Source organism: Monomorium pharaonis, chromosome 2 (genome assembly GCF_013373865.1).
Source record: "Monomorium pharaonis isolate MP-MQ-018 chromosome 2, ASM1337386v2, whole genome shotgun sequence".
Lineage (NCBI taxonomy): Eukaryota > Metazoa > Arthropoda > Insecta > Hymenoptera > Formicidae > Monomorium > Monomorium pharaonis.
In genome coordinates, this window is record NC_050468.1 from 14,551,172 (window position 1) to 14,566,021 (window position 14,850).

The window sequence follows — 14,850 nt, forward strand, 5'->3', positions numbered from 1 at the left end:
TTAATTCTGTCGTTTGTTCGTCAAAAATCACGGGGTTTCGAGTAATTTGGCCGTCGAATTAATGGAGATTATTTGGCATTTATTTAAATAAATATACGGTACACTTGCCTCCCAGAATTTATAGCCAACGAAATTTAGCATTTTAATTTGCATTTCGCAATTTGTTATTGCCATTGTATACAAATAGTAGAGAGAAATAACATTAAAAATATATATTTATAAATTAATCAGGAAATTGTGTCACGCAAGGCGTAAAATTGTTCTAGTAACATTAGTAATATTAATGCTTGCCTTGTATAACGTAGTCGATGTGTAATATTTTTTATATTTAATATGTATTTTTTGAGAGAGTTTTATGACGTGCACTTTTGCTCGGACATCGCTGCGCGCGTGATGCTGCACACTTCCCTGGCGGGGAGGAAGATATAATTAAAATAATCCCGACGAATTAAAGCGTAATTACAACCAGGTTATTCACTTGAAGTGCCGGTTGTGATTCCCTCTACGACAGTTAATTAGCAATTGCGTGTACGTAACGCACATAATTTTTTTATGGCGATTCCGGGAGGCGGTTTCCTTCTACGCGCTCTTTTGTCCGTATTTTGCTGCATCGAAGCTGCTTTTCGTCCTAAAATATCATTGATCGCGTGGCACGGCGATGCGCCGCGTCGCGTCGCGCCGCGTATGCAGATCCCATCGAGTTTTAATGCGCGATTAATTAATCGAGTGACGCGAAATAAACGCTCCGCGTTGAAATTCTATCTCGACTGTCGGCGTAGCAAAACGTGACGTTGAGCGAACCATCCTTTTCCACTCGAGTCACATAATTGAACGGACTAAATCCATCTCCTCTCCCACCGTTCTCTCTCCTCTTTCTCCGTTTCCTCTCTTTCTCCTCTCCTTCCGTCTCTCTCGTTCTCTCCCTGCGGACCTCACCCTGCTTTATTCGTCCCTTTCCTTCGTTAGGCCCTTCACCGTTTCTCTCTTGGTGTGTCCCCGTTTAACGTCAGTTCGAATCGGGTGTAGTTAATTGACGTCTACTGTCGAAAGAAATGTATTCGGTAACCGTTAAACGAATTCCGTTTTTCAGCCCTTCCCTCAGTCCCCATTTCACTGTCTCTTCTCTTTGCGGAATGGAATGACGATGAGGAGGAAAGCGGTTCCGGTGATGAGTCGGAGCGAGACGCCATGGGTATTTTATTCCGATGCGAGACACTTAAGGACGAGACTGCGTATGCATATAGACGACAGTTCGTTTTTCCTTCGAACGCGCTCTATTTCACGCGGAATAGGAATTTGCTTGGCGGCGATTGGTGCGTGCGAATGAAGGCGAGCGAAAAAAAAATAGGGCGATTTCGATCGACTGCATTTTATTAATCGAGTTTCTCACCTTTCTTTTTTTTCAATTTTATGTAATAAAACGGGAGCAAGATAGTATGCTACGTGAGAGGGATAGCGAAATTTTTGCGGTACCGCAGATACGTATTCTCTTTCTCTTTTTTTTTATATTTTAAAAATATTATTAAAATTTTATATTTAAATATTCTACGGAGTATCGGTATATATATTTTTTTTTATTATAAAAATTTGACCCATTTCTTCTCTTTATTTGATTATTTTACATATATATATATATATATATATATATATATATGATTAATATATAATATTTTTAATATATGATAATAGATTCTGCAGATGCGACGCAGAAATGAAAGAGATACGTATACAAATGACAAAACTTTTTACGGTTGATTTATGCCGATTTGATCCAAGCAGATCAATGATTGAGAAAATATAACTAATAGATAGGAGAATTGATTAACAATAAGACGCCCGTATAAAGATTTTATCGCAGCTTTGAAATAAGATAGGTAAAACAATATATTGTTTGCGAAATTTAAATTAGACGATTTTGTTCTTCCTTGTTCGTTATGCACATAATCTTTAATTTAATATTATTTCATTTTTGTTTTTACGTTTATTTCATTTGCATGTAGTTGCGCTAGGCTATGTTTCAAATTGCGCGCGTCAACTACGCTGCCAGTGTGCGTAGAGTAGCGTGCGATGACCGTGGAGCCACTGGCGCGCGCCGAGCGGTAAGGCCCTCCCTCTTAGATGGACATCACTGTCTTTCAATATGGCGAGAGAAGAACGCGCGCTTTTCTGCATGTCACGGCGTAAGAGAAGAGGAGGGCGATCTCCGGGAAACAAAAGTGCTCCCTTTTTTAAACCCCCTAATTGGGAGAGAATCCGCTGAAAGGAATGGATTCATATTATCCATGGTCGCGATTTGTAAAGAGAGAGAGAGAGAGAGGAAGGAAAAATAAGTCGCCTCTGTGAACTGTGAGTTGCATTTTCAGAAAGATTACGATGATTACATTATTACACACTCTCTCTCTCTCTCTCTCTCTCTCTCTCTCTCTCTCTCTCTCTCTCTCTCTCTCTCTCTCTCTCTCTCTCTCTTTCTCTCTTTCCCTCTCTCTCTATAAATGGCGAGCTATAAATGAATATGAATCTATTTTTTTCACAGGATTTTTTTCCAATTAGGGATTTAAAAACGGGATCACTTTTGCTATTCGCACGTTGTGAAGATCGTACTCCTCTACTCTTACCTCATGGTGCATGAAAGATAAATAAGTAAGCTCTAAAATAAAGCATGTAAAGAAATACAACGAAACCTAAGTGTTATTCAGCCCACTAACTTGAGGAGAGAAAATACCGCATACAAGGTATTAACATTCTTATTACAATGATTTTGATATTTAATCATGAATTATATTAAATACTATTTAATCGTAAATTGAAGTTTGAAAGTTTTATCGATCAAACTTATACATCTGTTTAAGTTGCATTTTTTCTGTATAAAAATCAAATGGTAATTAATGATCGTCTTGTTTCGCTAACGGCAAACTTGTTTTTATTCTTTTACTGTAAATTTAAAAGACTTTACAACACATGTATGAGATAAAATATAAAATTTTACAAATTCACAAGAAGCAAAAGAAAGTGCTATTTCTCGGTTGAAACAAATCTTGTTGCTTAACAAATATCTTTATATAATTTATTAAATATATTTTTTAGTTTTACATACAAACACCGTCGATATGATTGTTGCTTACAAATTCATTTGCTTAGGTAATCTGAAGCCAATCATAAATATAGCATATTTAATATGTATGATTGAGATCAGAGTAACCTTTAATTATCTTGTAATTATTTGATAAATATATAACGGGAATCGCTACAATTAATGCGGCTTGAATATGTTATTTGATTGCACTGAGTATTGCCACAATTATTTCGCTATAAACGCGCACAGTATTCCAAAAGACAATGTCCCGTGACAATAAAATAAACTTTCGTTTTCTTGTTTGAGAGACGTCATAAAAACGAACGAATAAAAAAGCGGAAAAGAGAAGGGGAAGAAGGAAAGAAAAAGAAAGAAGGAGTGTCAGTGGGAGGGAAAGAGAGAAAATTTGAGGGGTTGAGGGAGACAATGAGAGTATTTTATTCCATCGCGAGACACTTAAGGACGTGGTAGGGTGTGTATGAATATAAATGACAGTACGTTGCTTTGAATACGCTTTGTTTTTCCGCGGGATGGGAGTTTAAAAGGCGATACGCGCACACGGGACGGGAACGGGAGGAAATTTCTCTCTCGCGAATTTCGTATTGACTGAAAATATGATATTAGCGCTGAGACGTCGACTTAAATATGTTAACGAGCTGTCAAGACACGCAATAGACATATTTACTCAATTACCTGAAATTAATCTACTTACAGTATGCTTTACGTTAAACACATTTCAATTAATTATAATCACTCAAATATATAAGAGTCTAAAATTACATTTTATATTCAAATGAAAACAGCATTGCTTTCTGTTTTGTTTTTTATCAATTATCGCAAGGTAAATAACATCTCTGAAGTTCTAATAACATCAAGCGAAATATTGTGTAATTGTGTAAATGTATGTATTTTATTCATTGCGAATTATTGCGCAGAAATAGAATTTCAGCATTGGTTTCGATCAGTCGTATTGCTTTGTTTTACCTAGTATTACCACTATCCAGAAGCATACATAAATGATTTAGAATTTAGCTCTAATTAAGCCGATACCGCTTGACCATTCTCTTTCACGTGCCGGTTACGCAGTTCGTGTTCGTACCTAATTAAAGTATAATTTTTTAATTGCCGTTCTCCCTCGCGCGCGCGCGCTCAGACATCGTGATATTTGCATAACGTTAATTTAATGGGTGCGTATGCGGCGCGATAGCTTCTCGTCCCGTTCTTCCTGCGCCTGTTCAAGACGTCTCCCGACGAATAGTAAATATGAACGGACGACGAAGGGAACAGCGGGACGATGGGAGACGATAAAGGTTTCTTCGACAGTTGAATACGTTTTGTTTCCTACCGAAAGACATTTCAGACATTTGCGCGAAGACGGAGAGAAAGAGAGATGCGCGCCGACTTAAACTGTAAAGAGAGGGACAGAGCGCGGGAGGAAGGATAGGATGCACAAGAAACGAATAGATGACAGAAGAGGAGTTGGAGATGAAGAAGAGACACACACACACACACACACACACACACACACACACACACACACACACACACCCGCGCCCGCGCGCCGGCGTCGTTTTCGGTGGTACGCGGCAACCAGCTCAGCCGCATCGTCCTCGAAGGACGTTCTGTGTGCCACTGGATGGAATCCCGGGTTCCCTTAATTACAACGACCCTCTTCCGTCCCATTAATAAGCGGCCTAAACAAACTGCCATCATATAAATACTTGAAGATTTCTCTGCCTCGACCACTCATTCTCTCTTTCCCTCTTGTACACGTAGTCTAGACTGTCGGTTCTCGCTGGTCGCTCTCTTTTCTCTCTTTTCCTCGTCCTTGCCCTCTTCCCTATCCCCGCGCTTTCTCTTCTCTATAATTAAATTTGCACCGAGCTTCACGAGTTTGGCTCCTTCGTTCATTTAATCGGACACCAGGCGTTAGTATAATTAAAAGCACATCTCTTTTGGAATTCGTCTCATCTGGACTGCCTTCTGTCTCTTTCTTTGTCTCTCTCTCTCTCTCGCTCATCTCCGTTTCCGCGGCGGTCTTTTCCCTCTCTTCCTGCCATCGACACAAGCGTCGAGTCTTGTTTGCTAATTGCGGTGTACATGATGTCGTCCGTGTGTACGCCCGTGCTTTCGGCACTTCTCGCGTACGAGGAGCTCAACGCCGCATGATACACACGCCGCAAATAAGCGAGTCTACGTCCGACGAGGGCGAGTCGAAAAGACGAACCTATGCGCCGTTTCACAGGGACATCCGGCGGCGGTTCGGTCTTTGTTCGCACGCGGAGAGAAATTATTCGGACTCGAATAATTACGGGAATATGCTGCAATTATCGCGTGCGAAAGGACCAGCCGTACTCGTAAAGGTACCCACTGTCGTTAGGTGCGTCGTATGCGCCAGTGCCATCGCCGACGTGGACCCGAGAGAGGAAACCTCCGGGTACGAGCGCGTGATATAAAGCCTATTTTCAGGAAGCCCGTGTCATTAAGAGAAAATGGTTTTGCGCAATAGCGAGTAGTAGAGAGGGTAACAGTAATGCGAGTTGGTGTAAACCGGTAAGAATAGTTCTCCATTTAATCGACTCGTTTACCGTACCTTGCGTACAGAAATTGTTGTTCTCGGTTTATGCAAATTTAACGCAATGAATGATTGTGCAGATTTAATGAGTGTAAAGCTTGATTTTTTCCTTTCCCCCCCTTTCATCTCTCGCAAGAAACATCACGTATCTCCGCCGCAGATTTATTCAAATGAATGTACTTCTCTCGATTTTCGCATTTTTATCCGTCTACTTGTTCGTCACTATTATTGTTATAATACCCTGTCGCAATCGCGTAAAAATTTTAACGCGGGGGAGATCTCTCCCATCGCTTCCTAAGTGACTGCCGACGTTTGTTACGTTAGGCGGGAGCAATCGATTTTGCCATTATACCGGAGAATTGTTTTACTTTACGTTCCGTGGAATAAACACGAAATCGTAAATTTCGGGTGATGGCCGGTGCCGGCGAGCTAAACGACTCCGATTATTCGTGCGGCCCGCAGCCGCGGCACGTTATGCCCTCAACTTTATCGAAGCCCGCTTCGAGATATATTATCCCCGCGCCCGGTACACACAACGTTTTCCACGGTACTCGACGAATTACGACGGCATGGACCCGCATTTTTCTCGGATGTTATCCCTCGTAAGATGTCCCATCGACAATTACACACGTATGTCGTTACGCGGCCGAGTCCCGCGTCGCGTTTTATCTTGTGTGGCACGTTTAGTGCCACGAAGGCGTGACACGGATTCCTCGTCGCTGCAGAAACCGGTCTTATCCTCTCGTGGCTTTCTTGTTGTTGCGACGGACCCGCTTTTGCGACGCTTCCGTGGCCGCTCCCGATGCGAAGTCCTGCCTTTCTCAAGCCGGGCCATTGAAGTACTGGATTGCGTGTCAGGGTCGGGATTTATTAGGTTTTTTTCCCCGATGTTTCAAGTTGGAGCTCTTCGTTGATAATTCACACGATTTAGCACTTCGAGTTAAATAAATCCGCCGTGCCATTCGCCAGTCTTCCTAGATTATGGTTTTCTACAGGAAGAAAAAAAAGAAAAGGAAATAGTTAGATCGAGGCTAATCTTCGTTTACTCAATTCCCAATAATTGCACTTAGAGAAGAAATGAAACGATCGTGTATTATATTTTCAATTATATCTGATTAATGGATGTTTTAATTAGATGTAGTAATTAAATTGTAGTCATTAATCGAGTGATAAAATTAAGCAGAATAATTGAAGTCCTCGGGCGAATGAGGTGTTTTGATAATAATAAACTTAGTGATCTCTGTTTCTCTCTTGATGATTTTATATGCATAACTTTTAGAAATTTATAGCATTTACTTTTTAAAACTTTAATTTTCATATGATGTATACAAACGATACGGTTTGTTAAATAAAACATACTAAAAAGGAGTTCTTTGTATTGCGCGTGTAGTCTTTCGTATTTTGTGCATTCGATCATTGCTGCGTTTCTTACTTGCTTCGGACGAACTGAAATTCACGCCATAACAATGCAGCAACACGCGCGTTGCTACGCGAGATCTTTTACACGCATTGTCACGTATGCAGGTAGACAGAGATACGGAGGCGTATGTAAGACGACCGGGCGGGGCGAGACGTTCGAAGGGCACGGAGTTTCTCAATATTTAATAGCGTCTGGGTACGAGTGCTGTCTCGACACTTCTGAAATTGCAAGGCGTGAAGGATTCGAGAGCGGCGCGGAAACTAGACGAAAGGAAGGCGGGGAGAAAATTCATTCGTTGTCTACCACGAAGTCTCGCGATGATTGCACCGAGATCGGATCTTCATTAAAAAACAGCCTTTTACTATTTATCGCCGAATTGCAATTAAAAATTCGCTTTCTTGTTCTTCTCGGGTCGAATTTTTTCTCCTACTTTCAACCTTAGTTTTAAAACGTACGTATTAAGCAGTATTAAAACAAATCTATTTGAATGTTAAACATTTCAAAATAGATAGTAAAGAATCGTAATTGAGGTCGAAAGTAGGATTAGAATTTCGACTCGAGTTGGTACTTTGCTCTTGACATAAACAAATTGCATTTTTAAAGTTTCGATATGTGTATACTGCTCCCGCGTATATACGATCGTTTTGAGTGTGCTCGCTGGCGATTTGATTCGAAGGATTCGCGCATACAAAAGCAATTCAGCGTACACGGAGTCGCTCTCGATAAACGACATGTGTTGCTCGAAGGCTGCGAACGATTGTCACGACGAGAAAACGCAAAGGTATCGTGGTACAGATTTAAAGAGAACCTAGAGCCCCGGGTGGTCTTCGAGAGGAGGACAGGCGGAAGGCGAGTGAGGGAACGAGGAAGGAGATGCTTTCCAAGTGAGGAGGAGAAGGTCTGACGGAGCATAGTGAGATTGGAATACCTACCACGTAGAGAAGCTGGAGAGACGGAAAAGGAAGAGCAGGGAGGGGGGGAGGGGGAGGGGAGGATCCTGATCCGAGTCAGAAGAGACACAGCAAAGAGAGCATGAGGACCGGACGGCCATGGTAGAGACACTTTCGTGAGATTGAGCCCGAATTCAATAGGGGATGAATAAAATATAAACCAGCCGCCCTATTGCGATCCGACGCGGAGGCTAAGGGCGATAGCCGACCCTTGTGTAAATAAATAAAAATTATATCCATTCCCCGGCGGAATGCGAGTGGACATGTACGGTGGTTGTGCACACCACGCCGACTGATTCCCTCGCGAAACTAAATGGCCGATTAAATCAATCGCTTCCATCGTTGCCGTCGTGATTTTCTATCCTGATATTTATACGATGTAACGATTTACAGTTGTACCTTAATAGATCGTGACGGACGTTATTAATCCGGTAACTGTCGTTTGGTTATGACATTTTTATCGAGTGCCCCAAAGTTTTATGCGATTTTGACGTCATTGAGAGAGACGTACGGTATACCATTAATTACCATATATCACATACATATGATGCCGATTTTTGTTTTCATGATTTGTGACTGAAGTTCGTGCGAGTAGCGTTTTAAATTATTATATTACACGTAAACAAAGATTTTATATTTTTAATTTAGCAAGATGACTATGCGCAAATGTTAAATAAACGTTTGTCCACGAATGTCTATTAATTCTGAAATAAGATCAAAATCATTATTTTCATACATTCTAGTAATTTTATGTTCGAGAGAGGTTTAAATCTCTCTCTCTCTCTTTCTCTCTCTCTTTCTTATGGAATGAAAATTATAACCAAAGAAACTGACTGGTATTCGACAGCAGCTGGCAGCTTGCTGCATCTATGCAAATTGCGGTGCAACAGGCACACTGGGCTAGCATATCTGGGCGTAGTGAATGAAGACAAACAAGTTTTCGCTTCTACTCTCAATCGTTGTACCGATTACAACGACAGTCGGAAATAATTAGCTCGTGACGTCAAAGAGGGCGCATGCCGTTTGGATTTAATCGAATCACTCGCGAAACTTTCTCAAAGAAGTTGTGTTTCGTGCGGAAACTTCCAATGCCCTTCATTATACCCTTTGATCTCGACGCTAAGGATCTCCGCTGACATATTACTGTTCTAATTAAGATGAGCTTAGCGGTTTGTGGCTTGCGGAAATACTCCAACAAAATCAAAATTGAACCAGTTGATCGCACAATTTCTATTCGCTCACCCTTAAAAATTTATTGATGCCACAGAACGTAAAGTATTGCATTAACAGAGTTACTTTCGCACTGGACAGAAAGAGTAAATTGGGAAAACACAAAGGGCTTAACGGAAACGAAATCACTTCCTTTTGTAAAACAATTTTTTTATTGATATTATTGAATACAAATTTACAATATAGACAGCATCATATTATTTTTTTATACTGTTTATATATTTTTGTTTATAAATACAATTTTTAATTTTGCTGTAACATTGAATGGCAAATGTGTTAAATATTCCGCACAAAACAGTTCTAATTTTTTCTTAGATATGATGCTATAGAGAACTTTTTTTATTTATTAAGATGTAAAATACGTATAGAACGATTTCGCTCAATCTTATGAAATTTTCATGTGTCGGTTGTCGACTTGCCGATTTCATGGAGAACCTGCTGCTTGCGTTTGCAGCAACCAACCATGCGGATAATTACGATGCAGAATTGCAGGTGTCGGCGAAAAATCTGCACGATCATCTCACTTTTTAACTGCTGAAATGATTGCGAGTTGGTAGCAATTTAACAAAATATTATAGTTACCGTCTCAAGTTAAAAATAAATAAAAATATATCCACCGTTTAAATTGGTTAACTACAAATTGAGACTTTTTTCGCCATCAATCTCGATAAATTGACACTTATGTATATCATGGGCGCGTGAAAATGATGTCTACGTTTTTATAACAATTAACGCAAGGATACATTTTGCCGTGTATATCGTAGATAAATGAATTCTCTGATATTGCTAGCCTTCTATTATCCATATCCATCGCTAATCGTGGACATTAGCGGTGATCATGGAGGACCATTTGTGTCTCGTGCTGGCAGAGAATCGATTATCAGCGTATCGAAATTTTACCGCATCCGGCCTGTACTTCTGTGTTAGACGACCATGCAGCACACAGACAGTCGGAGTAAGCCGGGCCGACGAAGTGGCACGGAGAGGGTGGAGGGGAACCAGAGCGGGGGAAACTCGCCGGCTTGCAATATTTCGCGTTCATAGCGTTGCTAAGCCGCAACTAACCGCCTTGTTAGGAAGTTACTCCTCCTCTCGACCTTTTGCATCCTCCCTCTCCTACCTGCCTTTCTCTTCCGGTCCCTGTTCCCATCCCGGTCTTCCTCTCCTTCTCTTCACCGCGATACCGTCTGCTTCTTCTCTCGTCTGGCTACCACTTGTATCTCTCCTTGTACGATTTGCTGTCTCTGTCTTCAAGCTTTTCTTTATCGCACGATATATGTTTTTGTTCTTCTTCTCTGCCTCACTTTTCGTTCGCCTTGTTTTGCGCTTTTTTTCTACAGAATGTACAGCCGTCTTCGCGTCTTGTTCTTTTCCGTCTGTTTTTTTATTACAATGGGTGTCTGTGAACAAGTAGAACATTTTCTTATATTAATGAATTCCATAGCATTAATATAAGCACATTGCGTATTAGGAAATAACGTGATTCTTATTTTTCTTTTACTAATTTATTATTAAATTAAAAAAAGATAGTTCTTTTTTTGTTACTTGTATGGGCTTCTCTATAGTGATTCTGCAAATAAAGATACAGTTGATATAGGGGTATCCTGTATATTTACTTTGATACCACTTTTCCAATTCTCTCTCTGTCTCTCTTTCTTTCTCTCCTGAGCGTATTCCTCGAGACGTATCCCTCTGATCTCACTTCAGACCACCCACTGGATACTAAATCATAACTTGAGAAATTCGCGTGCAGCGCGCGGGACACCTTTAAGACCTCAGAGGAAACTTGGTGCAGGAGGGTACTGCTGCCCTTGCAAACCTTTGATAACTAAGTACGTAACGTCTTCTCGACGGCAATCCTCATACTCTGTTACGCCGTGTGTGTGCGTTTCAGAACCCTCCTCTACGTAAACCCACTTATGTGGCGGCTCCTGGTTAAACCCTAATTGTAGACACCATATAACTTTGAGGTAACTCATTTCAGAAATAAATTTTTCCATTTAAACTTAAATTACTACGGATGTGAATTGAATGGAATGACTATTACGATAACAACAATTTAATTGCAATCATAAGCAGCATTTTACACATTAAAGGATTTAAAAGATCCTCTTGAGACTATTTTTTCTTTTATACATTTTTTTATGAAATTATATTTCTATATAAGAGACAAAAGTGGAACATTGGACCGATATGTAATTGATACAAGAAATAAGAGAAGTATCATTTCTTAATCAAAGGCTATTTTTGCTGCTTAATAACAATTTTTGTGAATTTTTTACAATCTTTATCTTGAAACAATTCTTACGAGAAAAGGAATTGATGAATACTTTAATAGTTTTGATGCTAACAAACTTTTAGGAGATTCTTCTCTTCTTCCCGAAAAACACTGTAAAAAAATTAAACACCTAGATTTGAATCTTTTCGAGAAGGGGCGATTTTATAGAGTTTAATATTATCAAAATTATTATTAAATGGTTCATGACGCGCAATTTGCATGAACTGGAGATTTAAAAAGAATCATACAGAATTATTTATTATTATTAAGCACTAAGAACTGCTTTGAATAGCACTTTTCTTATTTGTTGTTTTATATAAAGATTATAAAAGAATTAAGAATAAACTAGAAACAAATTGTTCATATGATATCTTAAAAGTATTTTTGAATTAAATTTTTATTTTATTCTCCAGGAATTTAATTTTATTCTCCATAATATTGAGAATTCAACGATACTTGTTAAGCATCTCTTTGCATTAAGAATAGATTCTTTTTATTCGAAATTTATGCTAATTATGAATTTCGAGGGAACATTTTTACATTTAGAATGTTAAACAAAGACTCTAGATCGTTTCTTCCCAATGATATTGCGTGTATTCTACAATTTTCTTTAGCTTCATCTCCAAGAGCCGGAGGTTGCTTGAATGTAAACTAGATCGCGACAGCCGATGCTTGGCTCTTCTCCCGGGGATGTCCTTTGATGCTCAAAGGTTTCTTTGATGCACAGCTTATATTCCTATCGGAATTAAATATGCGATTTGGTGTAACTGCATGTGCATGCGGCGTCGACCAATATCCGAATTCAATTTACGATACAACCGATCATTTTTTCTGTTTATTCATGCAATATAATGATAGTTACTCTCTTTTGATCTCGTAGGAAAATAGTCAAATACGAAATTGAGCGATAGAAAAGTGAGCAGCAATGCGATTTAATACATTTAAATATACGCTCGGCCATTTCTTTCCGTTTTAATTTCGAGTTTTTAATCTTGAAACTTGCAAAATTTATATCCCATATGACCTGGTACAAATTGATAAAAATCAGAGTGTACTGCATTGCGCAAAAAGGGAAAATGTCAAATGACATTAGGGCACGTCGATTAAAGCCACGTAATGTCACGTTTTATCACGTTCATCTCAATAAACACTCCATCGTATGAAGGTAGAGCCCAATTCAACGTAATGGAAACAAAAAATGTGTCTTATTGAGAATCAAAAGCTATGGTCCCGCAGCGGAGAAATGGTTAAGAGCGTAAATCTTGATACGTGCCGTATCCAATTTATCTGCGTGTGCCCGATGTATGGCGTTATTAAATACGTGACCTTACTGGGCGTGCTTTTATAGAGTGTTGTAGAGTCGCGGGTTGAAACGCTATATAGTTTTATCGCCGCCGGCCATAAGTTTCATTGGGCTCCGCGATTGTCCGGCAAAATGAAACGCGCGAAGGGGGTAATAAAAACGTCCGTGTTGCTTGATGACTGATACTAACTTGTTATTTCTTGTTTCAGGTATGTAACAGTGCTTTCACCTCGCCCTTTTGCGTCAATCACAAACAGAGAGTGAGTAAATTATTCCTATGATTCTACAGTTTACGTCAAGAGATTGCGATTAATGACACAGAATTTATATTATAGCTATAGTAATTGGCATGAAAATAAGTTACATTTTGCATAATTTCCTTAACTAATATTCTTAAATTTGTAACTTTGCACTGATCTAACTTTTTGTAGTTTTCGAATATTTTACTTTATCTACTTTCAAACTTGCAATTTATATATATGAAAATTATATGAAAATAATATTACACGTTATGTTATTTTATACAAATATTTTTGTGCATTACCAAATTTTGTGTACGCTTTATTTCTCTCTAATTATTCAATTTGGCGATTATATAAATCTGTGACAATTTTTTGACGACTTGTTTTCTTAGACATATCTTGCTATTTTAAGTAGGTAATCTTATTACCCGGTATCACGGGACTTACGGGCGCCGTGATCGATCATTTTCAATTACAAAAAATATCCGTCTACGACTACGCGCGGTGCCTATTACAACAGTATGTAAAGGTCGCGTGCGTCGAAGCCACTAGACACGACGTCGCCGTGTATTTCTAAATTTGCATCTCCGCCGTCGACATGGCATGCAAGCGAAAACGGGAGCGGATTCGTGAGGCGGACGAACAGGATAAATTAATCGGCGACATGTCGGCGCGCCACGTTTTTTCGCGAAAAAATTAAGAATATCGCTCACCGATGAGTCTCCAGTACAGATTTTTACGCTGATAGGACTGAATGTTTGATTCTTTTTATAAATATACAGAATCATAACTAACTTTTCAGGTGCCTTGGGCAAAGTTTTATTTTTGGGTTTTGCAACTTGGGGGTGGGCTAAATTATAACAAAACAAATATGATATAATATATGTTTAAATTGATTATAAATAATTTTTATGTACGCAAGAAATAGAAAATATTATGCACATGTATTAATTTTGATAGAAAATTATTTTTATTACACTTTTCTGGCTTTTATTTTAACAAATCCATCGATTTGTTATATAATTAATATCTTTATTGATATTATATTCAATTAAAGTTATAAAAAGATTCGTTTTTTTGTCCGACAGCCGATTTTAAAAATAACGAGAATATATTTAACAATTTTTTAGTCAATTCTATTTCTGGTTCTCCTTTGCTTTAGGTTCTGACCCTGATCCCAATATCTTTGCCTAACGGCTGTGTACTATAAATATTATTATATATTTTATATACAAAAATCGTTCTATGAAGATCGAAGTTTTTGTGAAGTTATTACTAATCAATTAGATTTTAATACAAAAATTGTGATTGTTCAAGAAATACCTTCGGTTTAGACGTATTGATGATGTCAATAACTTTTATCTTGATATCAATCTTTAATTAATCTATTTATTATAACTTTCCTCGTAGCTAGTTAGGTTACAAATAGAAAGGAAAATTAATCGGATTGATCGAATCGATTAACTAATATTGGCATTTACACTATCTGTTGCTAATCAACAGTAATTTTTCTTTACAAATTTTTATAATTCTAAATGTGTAATGTATATAAATATTAAAGTAATATAAATATTAAAGTAATTAAAGTAATATAAATATTAAATTGGAATTAACTTTACAGTTGTAATGTTAATTAACAACAAGTTTATATGAAAATGATAGATGAGAAAGTGAGCGAGTTACTTTCATAAAATTAATAGTCAATTAGAAAGTAAATTCTGAAACAGCGCAAGTAGACAAGATTCTCGTATTTTTTAATTTTTACTAGTTCTGAGACTT

The 14,850-nt window shown here is 38.4% G+C and overlaps 1 protein-coding gene and 1 long non-coding RNA gene across 7 annotated transcripts in view; both read left to right on the top strand.

Annotated features, from left to right (window-relative positions):
- LOC105834902 (polyglutamine-repeat protein pqn-41) overlaps nucleotides 1-14,850 on the top strand; it is a 385,320-nt gene that overhangs the window by 219,019 nt on the left and 151,451 nt on the right. The window lies entirely within an intron of this gene.
- On the top strand, nucleotides 1,785-8,832 carry LOC118644592. Its single transcript, XR_004962361.1, has 2 exons — nucleotides 1,785-2,346; nucleotides 2,534-8,832. It is a non-coding gene; the product is annotated as an uncharacterized LOC118644592 (long non-coding RNA).